At 36.7% G+C, this 26709-nt stretch overlaps 3 long non-coding RNA genes across 14 annotated transcripts; all 3 read left to right on the forward strand.

Moving 5' to 3' along the window:
• Positions 1-2173: 2173 nt before the first annotated feature.
• Positions 2174-7391, forward strand: LOC141590831 (uncharacterized). The gene is made up of 4 exons (XR_012520509.1): positions 2174-2245; positions 2434-2530; positions 3760-3876; positions 7217-7391. It is a non-coding gene; the product is annotated as an uncharacterized LOC141590831 (long non-coding RNA).
• Positions 7392-8625: 1234 nt separating this feature from the next.
• On the forward strand, positions 8626-11912 carry LOC141591466 (uncharacterized). The gene is made up of 4 exons (XR_012520891.1): positions 8626-8891; positions 9529-10443; positions 10844-10995; positions 11135-11912. It is a non-coding gene; the product is annotated as an uncharacterized LOC141591466 (long non-coding RNA).
• A 17-nt stretch (positions 11913-11929) lies between these two features.
• On the forward strand, positions 11930-26214 carry LOC141591467 (uncharacterized). Of its 12 annotated transcripts, none has more exons than XR_012520903.1 (16): positions 11930-13044; positions 14766-15151; positions 15259-15858; positions 16225-16480; positions 16602-17353; positions 17722-17835; positions 19431-19536; positions 20125-20191; positions 21738-21981; positions 22231-22289; positions 23536-23641; positions 24307-24389; positions 24512-24582; positions 25101-25163; positions 25289-25517; positions 25614-26214. It is a non-coding gene; the product is annotated as an uncharacterized LOC141591467 (long non-coding RNA). The 12 variants fall into 12 exon arrangements; XR_012520893.1 differs by having other exon boundaries at positions 17722-17917; positions 25095-25163; positions 25614-26213; XR_012520897.1 differs by having other exon boundaries at positions 17722-17917; positions 25095-25163; positions 25293-25517; positions 25614-26213.
• Positions 26215-26709: the final 495 nt, after the last annotated feature.

Below are 26709 nucleotides of genomic sequence, written 5' to 3' on the forward strand. Positions count from 1 at the left end.
CGGATATTTCTATTCCATATCTCATAAATTTTATCTTTTAGTAAGCAATTTCCCGTAATATTCACATAAGATATTAAGGAAAATCGAATTATTTCCGTCCTACCATAACTCAAACACGGAGATCTTTCTTCTGCAGGAGGAAACTACTTGGGAACAGACGCAGCAGGTGCTGCGCCTCTTCCAAGGGACGCAGTGGCTGTTGCGCCTCTTCCCAGGCCCTTTTCTTGCATGTTTCTCGTATCTTTTTCATATCTTTCCGAGATTCACTTCCAAAGAGTCTCTGAAACCCTAATTCCTTCACGTGATTAGTATAAATAGGAGCCTTCGCTCCTCATATTTCTCACGCGAGTGTCCGCCCTTCTCTTCTCCCTTTGCATTCTAGACTTTGTTCTTACTTTTTGGCATCTACGTGCTTGAACTTTCGACCACGTAAGCTCGGATCTTTCTGAGTACCAGCCTCTCCGTTTGCATGACCGACCAATTTGACCAACTACACAATAATCAACTTAATTAATTAATCGTTTTCCTCTTACGAGGGCACTTTCTTTGCATTCGCGTCGAGCATCACTAATCGATATCTTAGTCCTTCTCGTTTCGTCAACATGTAAGTCTGAGGGTGTAAATCTCTCTTTTATTTGTTGTATTTTAATTATTGTATCATTATTGTAAGGTTTATGTCGAAAATACCCAATTAAAACCGATTTCTAAAACTGTGCTTTAAAACCTTTTTTACGGATTTCCAGTAGACAGACGTCGAGAAAGGACGCAGCAACTGCTGCGCCTCTTCGAAGGAGCGCAGTGTCTGCTGCGCCTCTTCGTGAGGCTGCCGCAGTTTCTGCTTCCTTTCTTCTTCCTTCGTCCTCTGTTTATTCGTTCTTGTTTCTTTTCTTTCGTTTGTTCTTTAATTTCTTCACCATAATAGCATATAATTCGCATGTATATTATAATTATCATTCATTCACATGTATAATTTATCATAAATCCGACTTAAATCCCTAATAATCCAATATTTGCGGGTTTTCGTCAATAAATTCAATTCCGGGTTGTGGAGGTTCAATTTGTTCATATTGAGTTTCTGGAATTCGTCTTTGATATAGTTTTCATCTGCTTGTTCATATATTCGTCATTAATCCATCATATCTAACCTAATCAATTGATTTAATTTGTTGGACTCATTAATATTTTTCACTTCTGTAATTATTCCATCCTCGTATTAATTCGTTTGCATCCGTCTCATTCATATTGTACTGTTTTTATGACCCCTTCATATGTTAAATAACATGCTAATCACTTTCATCCGAGTAAATATCATCAATCAATCATTAAATCACCAATTAATATTAACGGCTTGCAATTACGGCTTCACAGCCAGAACTGAGCCAAGGAACAGACGCAGCGTCTGCTGCGCCTATTCCAAAGGACGCAGCTCTGCTGCGCCTATTCCTGGCTGAGTTCTGTCCCTGAACTCCGTTTCTGCCTTGACTTAGTTTAATTAGTCTACATATTAATTAACTATTATCCGTATTATCGCTAATTCCCGTTCGTTGATTTATTTTTATTCTTTTATTCCCTTTTTTATCAAATTATCCGTTTTAGAGGTATTTTCGACATAAATCGCCTAATCCGTTGTAATTATTGTAATTTTCATTATTGTAATTTATAATTATTGTATTTCTTTTATCATTTGTATGTTTTCACATGTAATTGAACATTAAATCCAACTTTGACCCAATTGTATGCCTAACTAATTGCTCACCGACTTAGTCTAATTCTCACATGTTAGGATTAAAACAATGGATGTTGCATTGCATGCATATAGCCGACAATATATCAAGTACAAATAAACTCCCTAATCATTCGTAGAGGCCGCTATCGAGGCGGGCGGGATTAGGTGTTCGATCAAAAGAGCTTCCTAATACGTACCCTCACCCCTTACTCCAGATCTCCGTGAGCACCCGTGTTCATTGGCATCCACGAGAGTCATTCTAGACATAGAATGCTAAGGGTAACGATTGCTTAGTGTTCATGTCTTTACTTTGTGTCTTGACATGACACGAGGTATTCGAACGGTTCCAATTTCCCATAAAAATTGGTGGCGACTCCATACAAAAATGCAAACGCTTGTTTCTCTTTTCCATACCCAAGCGCCCCCGTGGGTGGCCCGCTGTCCACAACATGTCATACCCACGTGGGTACAACTGCATTTTAAGGCCTATCGATCCTCCTCCTGGGTGCTATTTACAAGGTTAGTATTGTTTCTTCTACTTTAAAGAACTTGCTTTTTTTTATGTCGCTTATAATTGTAACATTCACAGTATGGACAGTTTTAAGCCATAGCTGATTTCTGTGAAATAGTTCATATGCCCAGTGGATTTATGACTGCCCTTGTTTTATAGCTTCTCATTCGTTTGCTTTTTGTTTACTCTCATTTAGGGAGAAGATGGTGAGCTCTAAGTCCCAATTTTCGAAGGAGCAAGCGACTATGGACGCTAAATTTCAAGCGTTTTGTGGACCACTGTACATGAAGGAGGTATGAATCTGCTAATTTCTAGCCAGTTTTGTCGTAGTGAGGTGGGTAGAATGACCTCAATCTTTACCTGTCTTGAATTCATACACACTTTCTAAAAAGTTAATTAAAAAGTTTTCACTACCGTCTATCAATATCCGCAATGGCTCTCATGGTCGATTTACTTAGTTTACTCACCTTTTTTTGAGTTGGCGTCATTTTATCGTTGGTCATTTACTTTGTTTATAATTTATGGGGGGAATGATTCTATGTGACGATTAGTTAGAGGACTTTTAGGCAATTGAAGACTGTAATTATGGTGTTTTGAACAGTCTTTCTGTTTCGACTAGGGTTGAGTAATGAAGATATGAACATTGATATCATCTGGCTGAGAATATTAATAGTTAACATGATTATTCTTTCATCCTCATCCTCTCCATTTTCATTTCCTAATACCTTCCTCACAGCCAAACCGCTCTCAATTCGTACGACGTCTTCATTTGCAACATCACAATGTCTCCATGACTCTTATAATCTGGTTCCTCTCTCTCATTTTATATTTTTATATTCATTGTCATTGGGTATTTTGTTATTTCTGTAACGCAAATGAATTTTGTAGATAAAAAATGTCTCTGTTTTTTTTTTTGAAAACGGTACCTGTGTTTGGAGTAATTGATTATTTGCTGGAGTAACTGAGTACTCGACAATAGAAGCTTGTAATTAGGTATGTTTTAGATCAGTTGAATATGGATGGTTTTTGAAGTGGAAGTTGAAGTTAGGTTAGATATCCCATCCACCTTATTGCTATGAAGATTTTGGTATTGCTTCTCTTTGTGTTCACTTAGAAGTAGAACAACCTCGTGAGACTATAACTTTGAGTTATGCCAACTGAGTACTCGGCAATAGAAGCTTGTAATTATGGTGTTTTGATCAATCTTTCTGTCTCGGCTAGGATTGACTATGAAGATATGAACATTGATATCATCTGGCACAAAATATTGGTTTTGAGTACTCGATTCGCTTCGTCAAACATGTATTTTCCTTTCTTAGTTTATGTTTTGTAGCCCGAGTTATGCCAACTGAGTACTCGGTGAGTCTCAATTTATGAGCTGGAAATATGTTGAGTAGTTGAGGTAAGATGTTGGTTACCTACTGAGTCTTGACAACTTGCGACGTGTACGATATTTTTGATTATTTTTTAGTTTGGACAAGTTCGTTTACAATATGATTAAATTTGTTGGTTTAATTTGTAGGTACACAGATGGCGTGATGAGAGACGCTTCTTGAAATTGTTTATACGTGAACTCAGTTAATTATGGAATTAATTATGGCGTCGGACGAGGCTTATAAATGGATCATTTGTAGGCCGGGTAAGTTAATTGTGGTAATCCATGAATTTGCACTGATTCACCAGTCTATATTACTAAATGTAATAGGCTCTTTTAGTTATGTACGGAGTATTTAATATTGTTACGAATGCTATTTCTCCGGTTACGAGATGCTAATTAGTTTTTGCTGGTTGTGTTTGTGCTCCACAGTAGTAACTGCAATTGACTAGAGGCAATCACGGAATGAGCAATTGAATCCCGTGCAGGCCTCTGTGCTGAGGAGTGAGTACAATACATGGAACTACTAGCTGGTGTAATCTCATTTTGCTACAGGCATGCTTTTTATTGACTGCCAATTTTTTGAACCTGATTTTTCCTATGGTAAGATTTTTACTCCATTGAATAAACCTTAGTACTGCTACAAGGAAAGGGAAGAACTAGATGTGATTTGTGAATATGTGATCATAACGTGCGCTTCCCTCTTCGTGCAGGTCTTAAGGCAACTTTAGTCATCTAGCCAACTAAACAGGATACTTGTAGGCTGACCCACCGAGGAGAAAAATGGTACTTCCTCTATTGCATCAGTTAATTTGTGTATTTCGTTTTCTAATGATTCATCCAATAGTTTACGTTTACGTTTACTTTATAGGCAGGTTTTGTACGGTCGAGAATGCTTGTTGAACTCTACTCTTACTTGCATAAGCTCTAATAAATAAGAGTAGAAGGCAAACACAAACTATTCAGTTAGACAGAGAGAGTATAGTTTAATCAACGGCAATCTTGACAAAGTTAGGAATCTTTTCTTTTAAGCCAACAATACTATTAGAATAACTTCAAACACTACGGCAGAAAAATCAAGAAGAAAAGAATACTCCCCCTCAGGCCTCAACTCTTCTAATGTTCTTCATCAAGAATAATAATAAGCTCCTGTCGTCATGTTTCTGTGACTCGGGACAAAGCATTTCATAATACAGGGGGTGAGAATTGAACATTGTTGTTAAAACATGACTGTTACATGTTTCGAGCATTAATGTCTAATGATCAACTGTTATGTGCTTGTTGTCTTAGGATGAGGTATGTGCTTGTTGTCTTAGGATGAACTCCTCATCAGATACTCCTAAATTGTGCAATTGCAATACGCTCTTATGTACTCCCTGATAAGGTTTAGAAAATTACGGAAGACGTTTTATTAAGTTAAGAATTGCATAATTAATTCATGAAGGATGAGTTGTACAAGAGACGGGAGCTAGGGTTAGCTAATGACTTATTTACCAAGACTACTATATACAGAGAATATGCTACGATGCGGAAATAATACAAGGAAGGAAAACAATATCTACGACATATTTTACAAAGATATGTGAACTTAATTAAGAAGACTGGAATATTCTCTATACTCCCTATGTTATATTGTTGCGACTTTTATAAGTACTATTCCTTGATTAGGGATCGATTAGTTCTATTTGGTTGTGTTCATGTTCCACAGAAGATTATAACTCCACTCAACTCAGGCCAAAGGTGATCACGGAATGGACTTTTGAATCTCATTGTAGGCCTTTTATCAAAAACAATATAGGTATGATTGTATGAACAAGTACTATTTTTATAAATCTGATTGTATGAACAAGAACTTCACAAATTTGTGGTCATTGATTTGAGAAGAAGATGAAGTAGGTAGCAATGTAGCATATAGTAGTTAGAGGAGATGGGCAAACAGTGAGAGTGTGAGTGTATGTGCTTGGTTTTGTTAAGAGTGAGAGAAAGGAAAGTGATAGATAATTGGGCGGAGTTAGAGGAGAGAGAAAGTAGGGGGGAGGTTGGCGGAAAGAGGAAGGGATAAGGAATGCAGTGACGGAGAGATGTTCTATATTCTGTTTTGTTGAGATTGAGGGATAAGAAGGCGGGGGGAGCGGCAATGTTAGTTTGGTTTTGTTGATTTAGAGCAGGACGGGGAAGGGGATAGACGGAGAGAGGGATGGGTTGTCAGATTTATTATTATTGATTGTGAGAGATGTAGGAGGAGGGATTGGAAGGTAGAAGAGGAGGTTGTTTTTAGTGTTGAGGTGTAATTAGAAGGAAAGGCGGGGAGGGTATATTATCAATAGTTTCTTGTCTTTAGGAGAAATAACATCAATTTGATATTATATTTTGTACTTTTCTTAGTATTCGTTCTTGAAAATGAAATAAAACAATGAAGAAGCGAACTAAGCGATAAACATTAAATTTCAATGTAGAATAGAAGGCATGTCGTGGAAAATTGCACTCGGGGAGGGGAGGGAGGGTATAGAGTAATTAAAAGGCATTAATTATCTTAATGAAGACAGCGTATTAACAGTCAATAACTTTGGTGTGGAGGCAGAGGGGCGGAGGGTGACAAGAACGGAGGGAGGGCGTTTATACTTTTTTTTTCCCGTATTGAGAGGAAGGAGGGATAGATGGTCAGGAGCGGGGGCGGGGGAGACACAAAGGGATTGAGGGAGGGAAGACAAGAAGGGAGAGGTAATAGGAAGCAGACTGAATAGTAGAGAGGTGACTGATCATGAAATCCAAAATAAAAAATATTGATAGAAGTAAATGTAAAAAAGAGTTGGTAATTCCCTTTTTTTTCCACATATGTCATGTAGTCTTATTTTTGTCATAAAAGAAAGTACAACATAATTTATCTAACCTGAAATTCTCTTTTTATATGCTGGATAAGTCTTTAGGATTCAAGAATCAAACAATTTTGGGCATAGCATTCGTACATTTTTATTGGTTGTTCAGAGTTCAGACGGTCTTGTTCTTGAGTTTGTGTGAATTGATTGCTAATTGGTAATTAAGACTTAAGAGCAACTCTAATATGTTCAATATATATGGGTAATTGAGGGATAGATTAGGAGTAATGTTTTTGGTTTAACAATGTTCTAAAGTTGAGTGATGGGTAGGATAACTGAGTTTAAATGATCTTGATAGGTGAAATAAAGACCTAACACCTACCATAACGAGTGCTATATTCTGTTTGGAAAAAAAAATCAGAACGATAAAATGACATTTTTGTAATCCGTATTTGAAAGGTTGTTAGAGTAGGGGAGTGACAGTCGGACTGACGGTTTATGGGTTAAGGCAAAATTAGTAGTAGAATGAGATGTTTTTTTTTTGTAAAGAACTATGTTAGAGAAAACAGTGACCCTAACTGAAAGATCGTATTCATTCAAGTAATTAGCTGTTTGTGGATATATTTCATCCCGTTGGACAATATTGGAATCTGTGTCTTTCTTAAATCATATCATACAAGTAATAAACTGTTTGTTTGGGTACATTCCTTCCATTTTGTTAAAATTGATATATTTGTTCCCTTTAATTATCTCTTATTTCTAAAATTCATTCATACTTTTCAATGCAGGGATAGAAGCCGTGTTTGCTGATCTTCGACACCTCTCTCAGTTATTTATCAAGGTGCATCAACTTTAAAGATAATGCTAATCTTCGTTGATTTTGTCAAGTGTGGTTTGCATTAGGTTTAGTGATGAGCCCATATCAGGGAAAGGGAGGGGGTGGGAGATGTGAGGAAGGTATCGAGAGCATTTGTTTTCGTTCCAGATTAGTTTCGCTCACATGTGCGATATACCCGTCATTCAAGATGACAACTAATTTGAAGAGTAGCTCCTTGGCATACAAAGTATACAACTATTTTCATTCTCATCTAATGTTGTTATGTGTGTTGGCGTGACGTTTTCAATAATTTTCGTGTAATTAAAATATCTGAAGCCTGTTGAATCCATTCCAGATTTCGAAGTATGATACTCATAGATTGGCCTTACATTACGGCAATTTGATGAGGGAGTGCATTCAAAGATCGAGCATTTCAAAGTATGTGTTCGTATATTAGTTAATCTACTTTGATATTGTAAAACTAACAAGCTATTAATATAAGGCATTCAGATTTTGATGACCTTGCTGGAAGCCTGGAATCCCACATTCGGAAGTTCTTCGATTATACTATAAGATATTCAGATTTTAACGTATCATCAAATGCTACAACTTTTCGGGTTGACTTGTGTGTTTGTTTTGGAGTGTCTGCTAGACATTGCATTAGTCATAGTTTTGACTTCTTGTGAAAAACAAGTTCAATTTAGGTTGAATATGCGAGTTATTATATTTTGCACTCAAAGAAGCCCCCTTAGAAGTAGCTTTACGAGGTAGAGGCTATTTGAGTCAAAGTGGTTATTAATAAATTTTTTAAGAGTGTTCCCAGGTTTGGATTGTCGGACATCAAAAGAGTTGGATGTTCACCATTCGTGAAATTGATGCATGTTCATATTTTGTATTATTCAGCAATGGAACTACCACAACTCTGGGCAAGGTTGAATGTGTACTACTATTTAAGAGAATATGACCGACTATAGTCATTATCTAATCCAAAGTAATGTTTTTACTAAATAAAGATGTAGCGATTATCATCAATTGTTTCTTGGTGCACCGAATAATTTGATAGAGAGCACAAATGACAATTCTATCATTAAATATTTGAAGACAGTGCATTAGATTAAGAAACTAAAACGTCAAATTAAGGCAACTACGTTGAACATTACACGTAAAAAAAAAGGTTTCTACACTAGAACAAAACGCAACTACATCTACATACATTCGGTGATTCTCGCCAAAACTGAGACATAAACAGATTCGCTGCAATAACAAATAGAAACGTGTCTTGGATCTCCGCGCGCAACGCGCGCGGAGAGTGTTGCGCGCGGAGAGACAACTAGTTCAATTAAAAGTACCTAATTAGATCGACCCTATTTAATTCTACACAAATTCTTGTTTGTGACGGCACATATCCGTCACTCTTGAGTGACGGATACCATTTTACCTCACAAAGTACCCACTTTTTCTCTCTCTGCAACACTATTCATGTGGTCCCCTTTCTCCACTAACCCATTTTGTTACCATTTTAACTCACAAAATATCCGCCACAAATGGTAACCCGTCACAAGGGAGACCAATTGTTAATTCTATCACTCCTATATCAAAACCTGGAATTACAAGTTCCATCTTCTCACCACAAGATCACAACCAAGGTAATTTCAATTATATCTCATTTTTTTTTTTCTTTTTGGAAATTTAGTTTTGTGTTATTCTACAACTGGGTATAGTATGTGATTGTGAAAATCATGATTTGGGTAGTTCAGCATTTGATTTTGTATTAATGATTTCAATTGTTTGAGACTTCATTCGCTTAAATGATGCTTTGGGTAGTTCAGCATCTGATTGTATATTGGTAATAATATGTGATATTATTCTTTTGGTTTGAGTTTATGAATTATTCCCTCAGTCCCGGTCATTTGTTAATCTTTGATTGATTAAGATATAAAAAGAAAACAAATGGTTGGGTCGGAGGGAGTATGTGACATGCTACTTGAAGCCTGAAATTAATTCAGTGATTAGGTATTTTGTTACTCCTAATTCCTATAGTAAATGCTGGAATCCGTTCATCATCAGGCTTTTTGGCAAGTAAGTTAGGGAAGGATTCGAGATCCTTTGTCTAATTTTCGTGTTCTAGTAGACAAGATTCATTCGTATAATAACTGCTTCTTGTTGGGACTTGGTAATGGGTATCAAACCCTTGCCTCGTAAATCTGTATAAATCAATGTACATTTGTACGGAGTACATTACTAGCTTGGTTATGTGTTAATTCAGCCTTCATTGCATTTCAGGTAGAGTTTTGTAAAGACCACGACACGACCTATGAAACGTAGTAAACACGTACAAGGCCCGGTAAGTGAGTATTGTTTGGATAGGATCAGTAGTTTACCTGATGAACTGCTTGGTCACATGCTTTCGTTTCTACCAACAAGGTTTGCTGTTAGCACAAGCATTCTATCAACAAGATGGCTGTACCTTTTTACTTTGGCGACTTGTCTTTCTTTTAAAGATGCAGATATTGATATAGAACAACATGACAGAACATAACTTACAGAAGTAGCTCCAAGCCTCCAAGGTCTAAGGAGCTTGTTGATAAAGTTCTGGAATTGCACCAGGTCTCACCTATCAATAAATTTAGTTTACTCTGTCAAAGCACCTATGATAATTCAGATTTGAATCGATGGGTTAGTCATGCGTTAAAAAAGGGTGTTCAAGGGCTTCATTACGAGCTTGATATTTGGATCGATTGTGTGCATGATATCTTCTTCAGGTGTGAAACACGAGTGATTTTGAAAATGGGAAGTTGTGGGTACAATAAAATTGAATCAGCCTATCTGCCTAAACTGAAGATTCTTCATCTGAATCGCATCATGTTCGTTGATTTTAATTCTATGGAAAAATTGTTTTATAGTTGCGAATTGCTTCAGAAGTTGACTCTTGAATATTGCTGGTTTGACACTGACGGTCATCCTACTCATCGTACTGGAATACTCAAAGTGTTAACAATAAGACATTGCAATATTTTGGAGTGTACAATTGAGATTGACGCCCCTAATTCGTGAAAATAGTTCCGTCGTGAAAAAACTCGTGCAATGCACATGATGATATTGGATATCAATGAAGATCCACCCAAGTACGACTGCGAGCTTCTAAATGCCGCTGCCTATAAAGCCGCTGAATTACGCTTTAAAATGCACACAATATAGGTATGTATGTTTGTATCCCCTTATATTTCGTATTTATTGGGACATTATCCAGTGTCTCCAGGGATCTCGTAAGGGGTGGTAGAAGGGTTGTTAGAACGTTACCCTTGTGTCAACAACACATAGAAAGAATATCTACGGATGATCCAGAAATTGCATCCAGAATTACGTGCAGTGACCGTTGCTTCATGATTAAAAGAAGTTCAACTACTTAAGTTAAATGACCCATTTTATTTCATTCTATCATAATTCACCCCTATTTGTCGAAGCCCCTGAGCTATTGAGGTATCGTTGTTGCCTTTATTGTATAATGATATAATCTGAAGCCAAAGAATAGTGAGTCTTTAATTTTAGCGGATATGGTTTCATCGTTTATAATATTTTAATATTGTTCATTGTACAGCTTTTTTTTCTCAACTTAATGAAGACGAGCATAAGCATGATTTCCCTAGCTTGTTAAGTGTACAAGTTGATAAGTGTCCTTATAATGCGTGGGAATATGTGACAAGCTTGATGGACAAATCTCCTCAACTTGAAACTATCGTCTTTGAATCGGTTAGCAATCTTTAGCATCACCTAATATTAGCTTTGTCTTTTCATAACCAACTCAAGTTCTTGTGAGAGATCACATTACACAAGAGCGTGTATACTACTGTTTTTTTCAGTTTTCTCACTTCAGGAATTTGTTTTCCAGTGCTTTCTTGGCTGGGATTGTTGTGCATAATACTACTATCCGGATGACTGCCACTGTTACTCTCAGTCACCAAATATACCTCTGGTCCCTTTTTCATGTCATGTCCAAGTGATTGAAGTGTACAATTTTTGTGGGCGTGATCCGGTGTCAATGTCACTTATGGAGCATCATTTTACAAATGCGAGTCTCTTAAAGAGGTTCTTCGTCCATATGGATGGCGGTTATGGTCATGATTTGGAGAGGGATCTGGAGCTCAATAAGTACTTGTTGATGCTTCCACGGGCTTCAAAAGACTGGCATGTAGAATCTAAATTTCGTACCGGGAACACCAGCTTAATTATTGTTCCAGATCGAGGATAGAATTTGACCTTTCATACCGACAAATTTGGAGGGAAAGGGAGGGTATAATTTCCCTTGGTCGGAGGATGTAGAAGGGAGCGAAATGGAAGGATTTATATATCTCGCTTGATCAAAATAGGAAGGATGTAGAAACAGAACTGTATTCCTATTTCCTCTTATCTTGAAATATTTGGACAGCCATAAATCCACACAATGACCAGTTTATCTATCCTCTCGTATCTATTAACGTTGAATCTTTTGCTTACTTTAACCTCTTTTCTTCTTTTTCTTCTTTGGTGATTAGAGTTCACCGTGTATAAAAAGTGGTGGAGAAGAATCCATTATCTATTCTTCCTTCTACCAAGTATGATCCCGGGAGTTATTTCTAATGAATGATGTGTGAGCTGTGAGGGTGTTACGGTAATTTATGTAAAGTGGATCATTTTGACAAGTTCCGGGTGGGGATTTGATCTACTTCTGAAAGGTCTAGATTGGAAAATTGGAAAACCCTCCGTCTTTAGTTATCTGGAATAATAAATAGGTAAATGGTGGTGTTCCAGTCGTGAAAATTTGGATTGACTGTTCTTCTGATGCTGTTCTTCTCATGGGGTACACAGTCGGTGTCGTCTCTTTTCATTACTGCTGCTTGTGCACCTGAGTATGTGCTCCGGACAAAAGCATCATCTGGGAGGTATAATGCAAAAAGCAGCTTAATGGAAGCTCTTACGCTGCTTTTTATAGAAAATTGAAGGGACAATAACAAGAGGAGAATTCTCAGGAAAGTCTCTCTTTCATTGGGAAAAAATTGTGGAAGTTTTCGGGTCCCCTTGTTTGATAAATTCTCATCTGGGGAAAGGTATTGATCTTGTGCTCGATTGCTTTTTCTGTGTTTGCGAGTTCACCCGTAGTCTTTGGGCTGGTTGTGTACTTGTGTTCTTGGCGTTAATAGCAAGACTGGAATTAATTGTAGTATTAAAACATAGATCATTAATCGGAGACGCTGCCTTAGTGAACCGAAGGATGATAACATGGCTATTTTTTCGGTTCTTACACATGTTATCTTGGATTTGGTTGCTTCGAAATGGAACATTGTTTAGAGGAGATAGTATTCATGGTGGAATTGCGGAAAGAACTAATGCTAGTTTCTATGTAAGAGCATAACTAATACTCAAAGATTCAAAGGTAAACAAATGATTGTGGCGGATATAGTATATTATGGGCGTGTCGAAAGTTTCTGTCTGAGGTAGTTATGAGTTGCCCTGCATTGTGTTGGATGACACTAGTTTAATACGGAGTATTCTGTCAATTAGTTTAAGATCAATGGTGATCCTTCCTTGAGTCATGAAGCGTTCGCGATAGCCGTTGCTGCTATTCTGTATGAGGGAATAGGATACAAGCATTACATCTTCCCCTGGAGCATAATCAACACCACAATGAGCTCCACAACTGGGAATAACTACTAGACTCAATGCTTGCACAAATAAAGACATTTGTGCGAAGTTGTACTTGTCTTGTTTTGATCGTCATCATTATCAATGGCTTCCTTCACGATCTCGCATTGATTTTCAACGGTATTTTTTCAGTTACTCCTCTATTTCATTTTGCATAAAACTATGACTTCTCTTATTTCATTTCATTTTTCCGATTTCATATTGCCAATTTATCTCCTTTTATGCAGTTTTCTAAACCCTAATTTGTTAATTTCTTGTTCGACTATAGTTTTAAGTTTATTTTAATCCGATTACTATATGAATTAATCAGATTGTTACTTTATTCAAGTGCACGGCTAGGCTTTATTAGAAGTTGCCTCTTTATTTGCTGAGTTGCCGTAAATTGTGAATGATATGATTTTTTTATGTTTTTTTTTGTAAATTTGATACAGACATTTTCCTACCAGGAATTTATTTTCCGAAAATGCTCCTTAGGTGTTCAATGCATTGTCACACCTAAAAAAGAAATGCTCTTTCCTTGGGTTATGTTGCAATATAGGTTAGTTTTGTCTAAGGCGGAATACTTTTCAAATGATTCAGATAATAGCTTTATTCAGATCATATAGAAGTTGCCTACTATTGTGCGTATCGTAACTGCTGTACAGTGATTTTTTTTTTACATTTTTTGGAAACTTGGTGCTTCATTTTCTTACCATGACTTTATTTTCTGAATATGTTCCATCGGATGTTCGGCGAATTGTTGCTCCTGAAGTTCTAGTGTTCAGGCCTCCGTAAGCAACTTCATAATTTAAATGTTCCCTATTCTATGCATAATTTAAGCCTTCTTAGATTTCATTGGGAGGGTATTCTTTCCCCTGCTGGTTAGTAGTTTGCTATTAACGCGTTAATGACTCTTGTCGAAGTTTATCTTGCTCGCTTGATCTTCAAAGGTTAGGACACCAGTCGAGGTTATTAGCAAAACTGTAGGGTATCAGAGTCAACTCTGGCCTATCTTTAATCGAGTCATTGTTTGGAGTTTGGACTCTCGTAAGACGACTCAGCCTCTTATCACAGATTCACAGGTGTATCAAATACTACTCTGTATTTGGTAAACCCTTTTTTGGATCAGAGAAACACTTTCTTATACTGAAATACGGAAAGCTTTTGCATTTAAAGTTTCTCACTTTCTCTACTAAAAAATAAAACTGTCCTCTTTGCTTTCTTTTGGTTGCCGCAATGCATGCAAAATATTCGGTTGCCTTTTTCTGTTTTTTTTTTTTTTTTTTTTTTGAATTAAGGCGTATTAGATAAATCTAACATATATTAGTATATGATCCGGTAAGATACCATTAGAGATAGAATTCAGTAATTTGTTTATCTTCTTTTTTACCGGCTCATACATACAATAACACATTTAAAAGCTTACTTAAGTCAATACTTAAACTGCCTTTATAGTTTATAGTGTTTGAGTGAATTCAGGAATGCTATTCCACATTGCATTTTTCAATAATGTACTTTAAATAAATTCATCCAGACTGAGCAATGCTTAGGCCTTAGATGTGTATGCATATTGAACTTGTCTATATGTTAGGCCCGAAATTCATGTTTTGGAGCAAAAAATTTACAACCCTTTCATAGTTTTGGGTGAAGGACAGCCGCTAAGAGAGTAGCTTGGTCTTTGTAAATACGATATAACATACTAGTATTATTCTACAGATTTTGGAGTAAATAACAAGACTTCAGCTTTCAGTTTACTTTAGCTGAAATGGCAGTCAAATTGGATAGATCTTACTCTTATCATTCAGTATGCATTTTCGATTTTTAGTTCACGTGTATTTCTCACTAAACGTTCCCTCCTGCAGATCGTGATAGGTTCAACTCAGCAACACGCGAGAGTTACAGCTACAATGTTTGACACTACTCCAGCTAAAACTTTGCCACCACAGTATGTAAAGTCGAACGTGCGCTAACGACACATGTCATGCCAAATAGATTTGTAAACATCAGATCAGACTGCTATGTTCTATCCCGCCTACAATAAATGGCCGTGTTTTTCCTTGTCATTTTTCTGTTTTTTTTTTTTTTTTTTTTTTTTTTTTTTTTTGGGTGTACTAAGTTTCCTCCTTCCCTATTCTTGTATCCTCATCATCCGCTGCCTTTTTTTGGTGTGTTCTTGTAATGCTTGGAAACACGTGATATGCTTGATAGATAAATCCCTCCTCAACTTAAAACTGTCGTCTTTTATTCGGTTAGTAGCCACTTACTAATAGTATTAGCTTTGTTAATTGCCACGTTATACAAGAGTTTGTATGAATCTGTATATTCAATTTTTTTCACTTCGAATTTGTTATTCAGGGCTTTCCTTGCTGCATTAATTCTTACCAGTGTTCGGATCACTGCTACGGTGGCTTACTGCCCTTTTACATGTCGTGTTGATGTGATTGAAGTTTATGAGTTTTGTGGTGAGAAGGGTGCATTGTTACTTATGGAGCATCTTCTTTGAAATGCAAGTGTCCTGAAGAGTTTGGTCGTCTCTACTGTTTACGGTATCAATCTGAAGAAGGAATTGAGGATCCGTAAGGAGCTGTTGATGCTTCCAAGTATTTCAAGGGATTGTTGTGTAAAAATGAACAAGGGTAACAAAAACATCTCTTTAACTCGTATTCCATGTCAAAGATTACGTCTATATTGACAAATTTGGTGGGAACGGTGTAAGACAGTTACCCTCGTTCACAAGGACATGGAAAGGAGCGAAACAAAGGGTTCATTCCATTTTCCCCTGTCCAGCGGAAATCGGTTGGATTTAGATAAGTGGCGGAGAAGGAATCCATTCTCTATTCTTCCTGCTACCATGTATGATCCGGGGAGTTCATTCTAATTTCTAAAGAATGGTGTGTAAGGGTGTTATGCAAACAAAAGTACTACATAGGCGTGAAGCCCTTGTGTTACCTACGGGTAAGGAGACCTTTTTATTTAAAGTTTTTTCTTCTCTTCCTTTCTTCGAACCTTTTGGTATGTATTGTCCCCTAACTATAGACCTCTGAATGGGAGAAAGAGGTTAAATTAGAGATGCGACTTTCATTCAAATAATTTATGTAAATATAGTCATATAGATGTAAAGTGTATCATTTAACAGAAATTCCGGCGGGGATTTGATCTACTTTTGAAAGGTCTGGATTGGAAAATTGGAAAAACCTCGTCTTTAGGTATCTAGAATAGGAGTAAATGGGTAAAATGGTGGTGTTTGAATCCTGAAAACTGGGAACTGACTGTTTTGAACTTTTGATGCTGTTCTTCTCATGGGAATTATGTGATACACAGACTGACAGAAGGTCTCTTCTCTTTCCATCACTGCTGCTATGCGCCGTGCATGTGTTCTGGATAAAGCGTCGTCTGGGAGATAATAATGAAAAAAGCGGCTATTTGGAAGCTCTCAACTCTCCTGTCATATCTTACAGAAAATTGAAAAAGGGCCAAGAACAAGTGATTTTCCTCAGGAATGTCTTTCGTATATTGGGAAAGAACTGTTGAAGTTTCCGGTCCCCAGTTTGGAACGAAAATTCTCATTTTGAGAGAGGTAATGTTCTTGTTCCTGATTGCTTTTTCTTTGTTTGCGAGTTCACTCATCATTAATGGCACATACACTACCTTAGTGAACTGAAGGATGATAACATGGGTATTTTTTGCTTCGGAGATAGTTCTGGGACTGCTGGAATTGCAGGAATATATGTGAGGGCAGATGATGAGCAGTTGATTATCACCTTACTTTCCTCATGAACGTGACGTATAGTGGTTGTATGGTTAGTATGAAGGTTGATGGATCTTGGATTAGCGATAAAATGGTAGCGTTTGGATGGATTGTTCTTTTCCTTAGAGGATTGAATGTTCGTATCTTGGCAGCCTTTACAAGCGAAAGCTCTTGGGAGTCAGGAATGTTCTCTATTGCTATTTTCGTGAATTTAAAATTGAAGTCACAAACGAAAACAGCAATGCCTTGCTATTTTTTCGCCAATAATTAAGTTAGAGGGTAATTGCTATTTTGGCTACTAAATTGAAGTCACAAACAGAAACAAAAATTTGTGTTTGTATGGAATACATAATATTGATCTTTATTATATGAAGTATATGAAACAAACATCACTTGAAATTAAATAAACAGCAGCTGCTTTGTAATTTGTAACTAGTGTACTTTTGAATCAATCATCTTAATTTTTCCTAATTTTTCCTAAGTAGCTGTCTCACATCTTTAGAAGCATAGTTGTTTTGGTTGTTATCAAAAAAATTTGTATGAACATTCTCCAAGATACTCCAAACCCTTGCTAACTCTTGATCATCGTCATCATAATCAGGAGGGGCGGCCCCATTTTGGAAGAAGATATAGGATTGAATTTTGATGACGTTACGTTGATCTTGAGGCGCCCACATGTCTGCTACATCGTCAACAATTAAGGTAACATGTTGATGGGATAAGACAATGTTGAGAGATTTTGTGTTGTCTTTGGCAGAATACTCATTAGAGATGACGCTTGAAAAGCGAACTGAGTCGGATTCGAGTACTTTCACAATCTCCTTAGCGTAATCTTTCTTAGCCATTGTGTACATGCTTAAATCGAACAATTTGGAAGCCTTTTCAAGGAAATCACGAACACCGGGCCTTAACTTGACGGAAGTCTTCCCTTGCAAGATATTGTAAACATCATCATTATTAGACGATGAAGATGACTTCTTCTTCTTGTTGTTGTTTTTCTTCTTATTATTGTTCTTCTTCTTGACATTGACATTGCCGTTATTATTACTCTTTTCAACTGCGTGAATTAGAGTATTATCAAGATCAAGAACGAGATGGAGCTTCTTACGGAGCAAGAGTTTATCGAGATCAAGGTCACGGAGATGTCGAATAGCTTCGGCGGTGAGGGATAAACCGCAAAAGAGGTACCCAAACGGAAGAGTAGCCGGAATTTTAAAGTTGTCGGACTTCTTACAAAGGGCGCATACCTTTTTTTCTATCAAAGCCGTATGTACACATGCTTGCTCCTTTTTACAAACGGCGCATACCTTTTTTTCTATCAAAGCCGGATGTAGACATACTTGCCCCTTATTAGGGTTTTTCTCACCATCACCATCGATTAGAGATAGAGATGCTAATATTTCTTTCATTCTCTCTCTAAACTCTTATTCTCTCTCTTTTTTTTCTTAAAAAAAAAATCACAAAATCACAATTTTGGATGTATGCCTTTTCCTGGGTACATGTTTGCTTTATATAGGAAACGATCAAAACAATAGTGATTGTGTTTTAGGAAAGTTATTAGACAAGTTTTCTGGAAATTGTTAACCTCTTTTATGGTTTTAGGAAAGTTAGATAAGTTTTTGAAAGTTAATTCTCTTTTTCTACGCTTCTAGGAGAGTTACACAAGTTTTTGGAAATTATTAACCTTTCTACGCTTTTAAGAAAGTTAGACAACTTTTTGGAAAGGGACGTACTTTTTCACATACGCATTTTACTCTTTCACATATGACTTTTACAATGTTACCCTTGTCATTTTTTCATTCCCTCACTCAATTACTTTTTTTCCTCTCTTCCCTCATCTCCCATCACCACCTCCGTTCACCACCTCTGGTCATCACCTCCGATCAGCCACCGACAAATTTTGCTCCGGCCAACATTGGCTGCACTCCCCTTCTTCCGATACTTCTTTTGAAAAAATTCAAGGTAAAATCATACTGATTTTGGAAAGCACGTGATTTTTTTTTTTTTTTGGTTATAAAAAGGTAAAGCACGTGAAATTGAAAGCAAATAGAATTGGTATGCTCTCTGACAGTTAGTGGCAAATTCATCTTCTAAAGTCCATTTAATCACTTGCTCCAAAAATGTTCTACGTAGTATGGAAAATTTGGATCTATTGCAACACAAATCAGCAGATTAACTTGTTACTCCATATTTATTATACTCAATTCGTCTCTTAATTTCTGAATTAATAAAGATAATAGATGAATCGAAAAGACGGTATAGTGAATAAGATAAAGATGAATCGAAAAAACATTAGTTTTACTAATTTATAAACCCTAAAAAGTAAATTATTTCGTTAATTAGACAATTTTAATCCATTGTTCAATTTTTTTTGAGCAATTAGATTCGATTTGAGTGAAAACCTACATATAAAACTTACTTTGGTTAGGTTAAGAAAAAGGGTATACTATGGTAACTTAATCTACGCACCCAAAGGTGACAATCGTGTTTGATCATATCGGATTCGAATTATGCTGGGTCAGTGATGGGTTCGGGTCGGGTCGTTTATGTCAGGTCATCTTCGGGTTGGTTTATCAAAGATATATTTTTTTTGTTATATTTTTAGTTTTGTATGATAATTTTATAATTAAATAATGGATAGATGTATTAATTGTAGTTTTAAGTGAAAATTAATTTAGATGAATGGCAATTTGTTATTTAAACCATTATTAACCTAACTTGTAAATGTAGAATTTGAAACTTATTTTTTATTTCTTTCTCAAATGTGTTAAAACAACAGGTGGCAGCATCTATGAATGGAATGGTGAATTACGAGAATAGGTAATTGACAGCAAATGCGAATTCAGAAGAGCCATCAACTATCTGCCTTGTTTCCTTCCCTCTAGGTGATTACCCCCTTTATTTCCTTATCTCCGTAATTTAGTTTATATGTGATATATTTGATACTTGTAGTTGAACTTTTTGTAGCTTTGATTATGAATTTATGATGGGTTTTCAATCTAGTAAGACTCTTGAATATAAAAGAAAAAAAATAAGAACTTGTGACTTACGAGAGTTGAATTCATATCTTCTAGATGTTTTCTCTACAAATATTTACAGAGTACTGTTGTTTTTAGGCTATTAGGATATTGAATTCATATCTTCTAGATGTTTTCTCTACAAGTAAATCTGGAAGTCTGCAGTTGTTGCTATGGTGTTTGAGAGTTGTGAATAAGTTATAGGTGTATAATGGATGATGTTTGCTTGTGTTATACCTGTGTAGTAACTCTTCCATGTTCTTATTATTTTGTAATCAGAAACTATCCTTCTTTACATTTAAATGACAGGTTGATAAAGATGATGATTGAGTATTATATTGCCTTTGTAATGTCCTTATTTTAGAAACTGTGGTTTGCTATCTTTATTAGATTTGTGATTGTATATTCCATACTTTCTCAATAATGGCATTGATTTGTTAAATGTCAATTATGAAGGTGAGACGACTTTAAGCAGAATCACCGCTTTAACGTGATTGGAGCTAAGAAGAAGGCATACAAGAAGGTAAGCTGATATAAGTTTCTTAATTGTTTGTTATACAACTTTATTTCTCCTGCAATTGATTTGACTATAAGTTGATTCATTGTCTTTGATGAACTTCATAAGGTTATTGTCAAACTATTTGCCTGTTACTCTTTGCCATGTGGATGAGGAGTCGGGTTGTAGGAGAAGGAGAACCGCAAACAGGAACACACACTGATTAGTCTTTTAGTCTTGGGGCGAGGGCTTTTTAGCGGAACATTAACGCTTACGTAGCTGAGTGTTTCTCTTAAATGCCCTTGATGTTTAGGATGGTTGATAGGAGTGTTTAATATAGATGGAGTAGTGAAGAGAGTAATGAGTGGAAGGTAGAACAGTGAGCGGTATAATAAAATGGTGCTCAAGTCTGGTATTATATTAGTACCCATCTTCTGACATCTTAAACCGGGATTGCCTAATTAGATATGACCACGTAACATTCAACACACACTATGCTTGTGCACAGATGGTCTAATCTATTTCTCAGTCTATCTGTTTAGAATTCCGGCAAACAATCCCTCTACTCCTTGATTGCAATGGTAATTCCCTACTCTATCGTGTTTGCTTGCCTTTTGATCGATCATCTTCTTCCCTGCAAGTGCATGTGTTCTAAATAAATGGCAAACTCAAGGTATTTAGTTTAAGTTACATTTGCTGCATATATATCTGACCTGATAGTCTTCACTCTATAGAACTGCAAAAATTTCCAAAAAAGATGCTACAAAATAGTACATGGTAACTCACAATAGCACTGTGTGTTAATTCTACAAAATTTCCAAAAAAAAAAATGCTGCAGTATCCCTCGCAATAGCTAAGGTAGTTTTACAATTTAGTGCAGACTCTCTCTGCTGATCATCATACAACATTTACTCCATAGCCAACGTTTCAACAACACCCAATTTCATGGCATGAGGAAATATGGGTGCAGGGCAGGTTCCATATGCATCCATGCATCCAGGCATGAGAAATGCAGAGGTTAATATATGAGAATGTCAATCTGTCATTCAGGCAATGTACTCATAAAATGTTCCAGAAAACCAATGCAGGTTAAATAGCCAAGCAAATGTCTGCAGTGTCATGTACGATTTGTAGTGTCTTCCTGTATGTGTGTACGCACTTCTCCATGTGTCGGAATCGAGGAGTAAAATAAAATAATTTAAGTCTTTTGACATAATGTTGGAAAGGATTTTCATTTTGAGTATGGATTATTGTTCGTGGAGGTGTCCGATCTTTGAATTTAGTTAGCTACCTTTGTCTCTTTGTTAATGATGTTGTGTGGTTCAGAGTTACCATTATTCTGTGGTTCAGAGTCACCATTATTGAATCAAATATTGTAAAGCATTTTCATTTTTCTGTGCTTGGATCATTGTTGTTGGAGGCGGCTGACTTTTGTAGTTTGGACAGTTTCAATATTTTTATTTGTAAATCCCTTATTTATTGTTCTTATACTTGTGATATTTTTTATCATCGTTTTTGTAGTTGTAGGGTTGAAGGATAGAATAAATAACAAAGTCCATAATTTTTTTTTCAGGAATCAAGAAGAGGCAGTGGAATCAAGAAGAGGGATGTTGGATATAGCACCTGTTGTGATGATTACGACAAAGATGATGGTTAACATTTGGTTATTTTCTCTATGATTGTGTCTATATGAGGGTTTCGGACTTTCGAGTGTGATTTTGGACCTCTTTTATTCTGTTCGCTTGTTTGGCCTCCGTTCTCTGTAGAAGCTGGAAAGTAAAAATGCCACCTGAGCACCATAAGAAGTTGCGAAAATGGTGAGAACGCTCACCTGTCCCAGGCTTTGCACTGTCTTAATTACAGAGTACCAAATAAAACACTGTCTTAATTACAAAATGATATTACATATTTGAAACGGCCTAAATTTCAGTATCAGATTTAACTTGAAGTGGGTTTACTTCCATATTGGTTATGAACAAACAATATGTAGTGGAGTATATCTTTCATAGATGACTTGTGGATATTTTTAATCACACAATTGTTTTGGCATTGTCACATGATTGTAGGCTGAGTCTGAAAGAGAAGCAGGAAAAAACAAAAGGGGTTTCAGATAGGCCTATTTGATGTAAGATTTTTTTCCATAATGTTCTTAATCTTACACTTATTATTGATTTAGCTGTATCACCAAAGTTCCTGTAGGAAATCAACCCTACTAACATATAAGATAGAATTAGGAAGACGATCAGGGACCATATTAAAAATTGAATTATGTTGCCAGTTAGTCCTGCGAATTCGGATTTGTTCACCTCTGATGCCCTTCATGTTGGGGTGGCCAATCCAAGTCCCACATTGGAGAAGAAAAGGAGTATTGCCTTCTTTATAAGAGACCCGCCACTCCATTGGTATGAGGCCTTTTGGGAAGGAGCCCAAAAACAAATCTGTGCGGGCTTGGCCCAAAGCGGACAATATTATACTAATGTGACGGTGTAGTGGAAGCGGCAGTCCCAACACTTCAAATGTCATAAGTAGCTGACCCAAAGGGTACTTACAGACAACTATAATGTAAAGTTAAGCTTAGCTGTTTGTTACATGATTTAATTACTCAAACAACAAAGAGATTTTAGCAAACCATTATAATAAACCATTATATTAGGCATTTAGGCTGAGTTTATCCCAAGTGGGAGTCTGAAGCTCAGACTTTGTTCAGATTCACCAAGTTTATGCAATAATGTGGAAGGCACTATTCATTTGTCTCAACTTGGGTCTTGGATTTCGAAGACTCACTTTGAGACAAGTGAATAGTAGTTTGTGAGTAAAAAAACGTACTCAAACGGATCCCACTACTTAATTTAGAGTTTTTTTGAGGAATCTGAGGGATAAACTTGAAGAAATAAGGGAGGATGAATTAAGTCTTAAAAACAAAAAATTTCACTGTTGTTAAGACTTGTATTAAGTCTAGGGTTAAACATAGTCTTAAATGATTGAAGTCACTTGGATGATTGGAGTTACGTATCGCCCCCATTAAACGTTTTCTCACAATAATCTACTCACCTTAACAAAAAAGTCCCCAGGGAAAGTTACTGTACTCGAACGACGTCGTTTTGCAGTTTCACCTTTTTTTTTTACCTGTTTTCTCATATTTGGTTTCTCTCTTCGCTATTCCCCACTCGAATCCTCACCTTCTCTTTCCATTATGCCCTACCTTTTTCTCTGTGTTCCCTTTCCTCTCTCTATTAGCCCAATTTTTTTAGGGTTCTTCGCTCGACTCTCAACTCACTCACACTCAGCAGTTCTACAGCAATAATGGCTGAGTAATTCAAGCATTCTAATTAAGTAGTCTGAATCTTTTGTTGTCTTTTGTTGTGTTGCAGATCATCATTAATCATCATTAAGTCGCCTGGCATTCGTTCTTCATTGGAACTCAATTCCATTGAGATTTTGGGACAAGACCTGGAAAACCATCTCCTCTGTTTGTAGGTGAATATGTTTCTATCTTTTGTTGCGGATTCTTTACATTTTGCTTCATCGTTGGTATTTTTAATCTCAAGTTGTTTTGTTTCTGATAATCGTAGTTGTTGTGTTGGCAAAAAGTTTAAATCTTTCATGATTGATTAAAAAGATTACGTCGATCAGATGTGTTTTAGTCCCACATCTATGTTAGTATGTTGGGTTCTCCTGTTTTAGTCTTATTTTAATCTGCCTTTAGATCAGGTTATTCTTAATTAATTTCTATTTTGCTTGAGAGACTAGGTGGCCGAAACCTCTCCGTTGCCAACTTTATTAGCTAGGAAACTATGTCGCTTAACTCAAAACTTGGGGAGTGTCCGAACAGCAGTACAGGACTATGAGGCTCAATTAATTGGAGTTTAAGAAGCTTAGAACAACACAAGTATTTTTGCTTCTTTGTATCATTATACATAGCAGGGATTCTAGAGTCTAGGGTACACCTGATAGGGAAAAAGAAAACGGTTATGTTCTTTCTTTTGTTTGTCCTGCACTCCTGCCTGCATGTTTTTACTACTAATAGTTCAGTAGTTTCATTCTAACCATCACTAGAATGTGCTTAACTTAGACTTCTAATCAATTTATGCTTACGAGATTGACGCAGGAAGATGACATCATTTGATCTCGTCTATTTTCAGGAAAATATTGAGGATAGTATGGAGTTAAACGTAAACAATGGGAGCGCATGCAGCCAAGAGGCTAGATGGATATTTATTATCAGGTTTGTTTTCTTTTGTGATAACTAACCTTGTTTGACGAGTCCATAATTGTGTGAATCAGCAGATGAATATTGCTATGATAATTGATAAGCATATGGTATCGTTCTTTTTTGCTCCTTTGCAGGTTTTGCACTATGCCTTCAAATATCAAACAAACCCAAAATTGGCTACATATGAAGCTATGTATTACAATGGGTAAGGTTTTGAGCTATGTCTCTTTTATATCTACGTAACAAATGTACGACTTGTGTAGTTGTATATATATATTATTGTTTTAGGCTCTGTTTTAATTTCTTCTGAATTGCTGTTGCTCTTTGTCGAGACAGCTTTTAACTGCTAAAATGAGAAGTAAACCCAATTGATGGTCCATGAATATTTACTAATGTGTGTAGTGATAAAGAAACCATATTGGACATGACTGGCATGTTTTTTTTCCCTTACATATGCTCTCAGCATCTAAGAAAATGCTCCATCTCCATGGTTTAGTAATAATACGCAGTTAATGTCTTCTTATACACACACATCAATACGAGGAACCATATTCTGAGGTTCTTGAAATCAACAGGGGAAAGAGCCTAAGAAATCATTGTACCAAATATACTTTCTTTTTTGAGGAAATGTTGAGAAATTGGTTACTTGGTCTGATATTGTTATCCACTTGTCTTGTATTCGAGGATAAGGTTGATCTCTTATTGGTGTTTCGATAGTTACAGGTTGATGTTCTTCAAGGCCAGAAAGCAGATCTTCTTCAACAATGTATTACTATTATCTGCAAAGTAAGTCCTGAACTCGCACATTCTTCCTCAAAGCCGCTGCACCGTTAATTCCGAAAAGCCACATTGCTTTTTCTCCGATTAGTTGACATTCCTTTTTTTTTTTTTTTCCATTCTAACGGCACAAGGCAGAGCCTTTAGGTTCCTATGAAGGCAACGAATGCTCGTGTATAGTGCCAAGTTATGGTGTGCCCCGAAGTTCGATTCGATCGGGCTTTCCAGAAGAAGGGCTCCTAGCACAGCCGCTCCTGAGACGCATTCTGCAGCGAGCAGGTAATAAGGGGTTTACATCTCGCCCAGAAAAGCATAGAAGGGAGGGGCTTAAGCTGCAGAATGAATCTTTTACCATAAAAACGGGTTGGTTAATCTGTTTTAAGTTTTTTTTGACAGTTTATTTTATGGAGTTTAGTTTTGCACATTATTACCAATTATATTTACAATTTCTTCTTACAGAAATGAAGAGGCCGGGGAAGAGGAAAGATTGCACATCCAGCGCGAGTGTATCAGTGATACTGCTGCAGAGGTTTGTACTTTAAAGTTTCAACTTTATGTTGCGAAGGATAGCAGAACAAGAAAAAGAGAATGTGACTGAAAGAAATGGACAAAAAAATCGAAGCAGAGAGATTTCAAGATTTAGGTCTTCATAACTCATCGCAGGTAACTTGCATTTGGTTGTTTTCTCAAGGCTATTACTCCTGAGAAAATGTAGTTTACTTGATCTAGGGTTACGTGGTAAGACAGAAACTTGTGTGAGTGGCAAACAACTGGTGCTAATCTGTTTCTCGAGTATCAAACCAAACCGTAAAACCGTCATGACTTGCCTTCCTACGATGAGCTTTTCTCACGATGTAGCCACATGTCCCACATGGTTAATGGCGGAGTCACAAGATTTTGTTTAGGGTGTTTCGTGAAAATTTCAAAGTTAATGTTATGCATTCATTATAATTAAGGTTTTAATTTTTTTTAGCAAAATTGGTTTCAAATACACAATAAATTTTGATTTCGGTTGTTCCTGACCCCGATGTAGTTGAACAAGTATCCACTGATTCACAAGCTGTTGACCAGTCGGTTTCACGATTAATAGTCAGGACTATTATGTTTCAGCTACACTGGTTGGCGCTTTACCACGGGCTGTTTATCAGTCAATTTCCGAGGGTAAAAATCCAGAAACCCTTACAAATGGTGGGCTCAGATGATTGTGTATATGTGAGTATGTTTGACTGTGGGAGTTGCCATAATAACAGTGGTACAACTGGACAAGGCTTGTCCTATTTTTGTATCCAAACTCCAAGGACACTCTAGAGCTGGTTTGGTGGAGGAGCGGTTTGGAGGGAAAGGGACGGGAGCTAGAAGTTAAAATTTCTTTTTTTGGTTAGCAAAGAGAGTTACAAGGAGGAGCGAAGGGGGAAGGGAGGACCGGAGGGGAATGAAGGGATCTATTTTCTGTCCTGTCCTGACCTCCCTTTCCTTTCCCTTCACCCCTTCCTCTCTCTTCGTTCCTAAAGTTATATCCAAGAAACCTTTTAACATTAGATGAAATGAGAAACAA

The sequence above is a fragment of the Silene latifolia genome, chromosome 7 (genome assembly GCF_048544455.1).
Source record: "Silene latifolia isolate original U9 population chromosome 7, ASM4854445v1, whole genome shotgun sequence".
NCBI classification, from domain to species: domain Eukaryota; kingdom Viridiplantae; phylum Streptophyta; class Magnoliopsida; order Caryophyllales; family Caryophyllaceae; genus Silene; species Silene latifolia.